Source organism: Octodon degus, unplaced genomic scaffold, assembly GCF_000260255.1.
Source record: "Octodon degus isolate 3935 unplaced genomic scaffold, OctDeg1.0 scaffold00043, whole genome shotgun sequence".
In the NCBI taxonomy this organism is placed as follows: Eukaryota; Metazoa; Chordata; class Mammalia; order Rodentia; family Octodontidae; genus Octodon; species Octodon degus.
In genome coordinates, this window is record NW_004524619.1 from 11,636,299 (window position 1) to 11,639,950 (window position 3,652).

Here is a 3,652-nt window from a genome sequence, read left to right on the forward strand (position 1 = left end):
TTTTTAGCTCCCCGTGGAAGCGGCTGAGCCCGGCGCAACGCGCGTGGTGACTCATTCACAATGGAGCGCGCGCTGTTGCACGCGCGTCCTTAACACTTGTGTCAGGTGAGTCGACGTGCGTGCTGGTGGCTTTCACCAGCCTTTGCTGCCCAACCGGCGTCTTCTGAAGCCTGTCAGATAACTGCGCTGACAGGCGCGCACCTCCATGCACCCAGCTCCTTCCTCCTCTAGGTGCCTGTGGAACTTACGCGATAGCTGGCCTCACTCCAGACCCCAGTGATTCATGTCTGAGCTCTGTTCTTTGCTAGAGGTCGCCTTTGCTAGAGGTTTGTCAGCTCTTTTATTTTTCAAAAAATTCAGTTTTTCATTTTATTGACTTTTCTCTTGTTTTCTTGCCTGTTTTTATTTTCTTCCATCTATTTGCTTAAAGTTTATTATGCTCTTCTTTTCTAGATTCTTGAGACAGTTAAGATTATTGATTTGATACTTTTCTTATGGAAGCATATCTCATCTATCTATCTATCTATCTATCTCCAGGGATTGAACTCAGACCCTTGCGCTTGTCAGGGAAGCGCTTATTCTACTGAGCCATCTCTCCGGCCCCTTATGAAAGCATTTAGTGCTTCCCTTTTCCTCTCAGCGTGACTGTGTCTCATAAATTTTGGTGTGTTGTTGTAGGGCAGGAACAGCTTCTTCATCTCTGCGAAGGTTCCAGGACAGGCTTGATGTAAACACTGACCAACACAAATGAACAGGAGAATAACAAAATATATATATTTAGTCAGTATTTTTCATGCTATTGGAGCATTCAAAAATAAAGACCCTAAAGACTCAGGGAGAACACTGTCTTTACGATTACGTGTGATGAGGAACATTCAGCCATTTTGAGCTGTGATGGCACCGAAGGGTGTGTTCTTACGGCAAGAGATCACTGGGGAGCTCAAAAAGGCTAGTCTGCTAAGATTATTTATTTATTTTTTTGGAGGAACTGGGGATTGAACTCAGGCCCTTGAGCTTGCCAGGCAAGCACTTATTCTACTGAGCCATCTCCCAGCCCCTAGTCTGCTAAGATTCTTATCGACTCCTCTATGGAGCATTTCTTCCTTCTAGGTGTATAGTAGGACTGTTCTGAAAAGAGGGTATTATGATCCACCATCAGACAAGGCAGATCAAAAAGTTTATTTCTGGCTGGCTTCGGGGTGGAGGGATTTTAGTTTCTGTGGCTAACCTTGAGAAAGGGGAACTCTAGTTCCTGTGGCCTACCTTGTAGAAGAAAAGGAAATAAGAAGAAAGGACAGGAAATGTCAGAAATATCTTGTTACTCATCTCCTTTCCCTGAGTGCAAGGTATTTAGCATGCCATTTGGGGTATCATGTTCTAAGCCCAAACCATGTATTTTTCTTTCTTTCTTTCATTCTTTTTTTTTTTTTTTAGTTCACTGTTTTTCTCTTGAAATTTCCTCTTAGAACATGGATTATTTAGAAATGTGTTGTTTATTTTTAAACATTTTGGAGATTTTTCCTGTTACCTTTGTATTAATTTCCATTTTCAATTTGTTGGTGTTCGTTTTATGGCTCAGGATGTGGCCTAAATTGGTCTGTGACGCCTGATCATTTGGAAAAAATTTGTGTTCTTCTGTTGCTTACTGGATGCCCCATCAATGCTGTTGCTGGATACTGCTGTTGAGTTCTTTTGTGTCCTAGCTGGCTTTCTAGTATTCTTTGCATTGCTAAGAGAGGGGTGTTGGAAGTTTTCAACTATAATTGTGTGTTGATCTTTTTCTTCTTTCAGTCTCTCAGTTTTTGCCTTGCATGTCATGGTTCTGTTGTTTAATGCATGCACAGTTAAGGCTCCTGCGTCTTCCTGGTAGGTCACCCTTTTGCTTTATGTCATGTTCCTGTGCGTCTCAGTCTCTGGGGTAGTTTGAGTGTCTCTTGCCCAACATACTTGGGATTAAAAGATCATTTTGTCAGATTTGGGCGTGTTTGCATATACTTCATCACTTAGGTATCCCTAATCTTAAAATCTCAAATGGTGCCAAAATCTTAAACTTTTTTTTAGGGTGAGGAGGCTGAAGACCAAGCCTAGGGCCTCCCTCCCACAACCTAGACAGCTGTTCTACCAGTGGGCTTCATCTCTAACCCCACATCTGAAACTTCGAACAATTACATGGAGGTTCAAAAATTTCAGGTTTCAAAGAATTTTGGATTTTCATATTAAAGATGCGCAATTTATATATTTTTTTTCCTCTGACATCTACCTTGATATTTTTACTCATTTTTAATTCTATGATTTTATAACAGACTTTTTTCCCCTCCCTTCTTTTTAGGAATATATTATTCGAGTGCAAAGAGGAATTTCTGCAGAAAACAGCTGGCAGGTAAGTATGTATTGTCAGCTTGAAAAAGCTTTTGACCAAACCCTGATTTAGGGCATCTAAAAATCAGGAGAAATTCTTTTAGTTGTAAGCCTTCAACTTTAAGTTTTATAAAAGGCTTTCCCATTTGCAGCTGTTTGATTAAACCTTGTGTGGTGTTGATATAGGGGAATGAAACGCCCAAGCTGAAAAATACTGGGCCGAATTTGTGTTCTCTAAAAATGAAGAATGAATTTTAGGAATAACAGAGGTTAAGAGCAGAATATATTTATTGGGGGAAAAAAAGCTGCTGAGAGAGGGACAGAAGGGGACCTAAGTGGGTTGCGCAGGAAGCTGCAAGGGACTTACAGTCCAGGGACTTTCATAGAGTAAAACCATGAAGTGAGGCGGGTCTAAGGTGGGAAACATGGGAACTCGCTAGGTGGGCATGAGGTGGGACAAAGCTCTGGTCAACCAATAAGGTTACAAGCACCGTTACTCAGGTAAAATGGATTAAATCCAGGACCAAGTGGGAAGGCGAGTCATATAGCAAGCAAGCATGAATATAGAACAGAGTCTCTTCCTGTTGGGGGTTGGGTTAGTGACTTTCTGGCTCTGTCAAAGTGCTTGGTACCTATTTAGAATCTCAATCCCTGATGGTCATCCCCAGGGAACTATGTGGCTGCATCTGTTTACTCTTTTGTGTTGAGGTCTGGCCAGCTGCAGGAGTGTCTTTCTCTCCCAAAGTTGCAAAGTCACATTGCCTTCCATGTTGTCCCCTTGAGGGCGCCTGGCCCTGTCTGGCTGTGTATGTCTGTAGGATTTCTAATTAGCTACCTACAACAGTGTTACCAGGAAGTGTGTAGGAGTTTGTCTCTAGCTCAACCCACAACAACATACCTGTAGCCGTAGCTTAGACAGGTGAGGTCAGAACTCAGTCTGCCAGGTAGAAAGGTGAGATGGTGCCCTGGCTCTTGTACAGTCAGGACCGCTGCATTTCATGGACATCCAGGTCCATTTGTGGGCAACTTCTAGTGAAAGTAGGAGAGTCTTCTCGGGTTCCCAGCTCTGCTTTCCTCTGAGGGGGAGCCTTACTGGACAGGCCCAGAGATCCTTCCCGTGGCAGTTGACTTGCAGAGGTTGGCTGCGTTCTGTATTGGGGCCATTCTTTCCTGTTTTAGTAATAATTGTTTGTTATTTTAAATATCAACTTTCTTAAGATACAAAAGGGTGAGATAAAAATCACTCTTTGAAAGTATGTAAGTCAAAAGCTCCTGCTTAGGCAAGTGCTAGGGG

The 3,652-nt window shown here is 42.6% G+C and overlaps 1 protein-coding gene across 1 annotated transcript in view; it reads left to right on the plus strand.

The window, feature by feature from the left end:
- Positions 1-2,329: 2,329 nt before the first annotated feature.
- Positions 2,330-3,652, plus strand: part of Pxk (PX domain containing serine/threonine kinase like) — a 55,880-nt gene continuing 54,557 nt past the window's right edge. The window contains exon 1 of the mRNA XM_023715728.1: positions 2,330-2,380. The gene's annotated coding sequence lies outside the window, so the exon portion shown is untranslated. The remainder of the gene's footprint in view (positions 2,381-3,652) is intronic.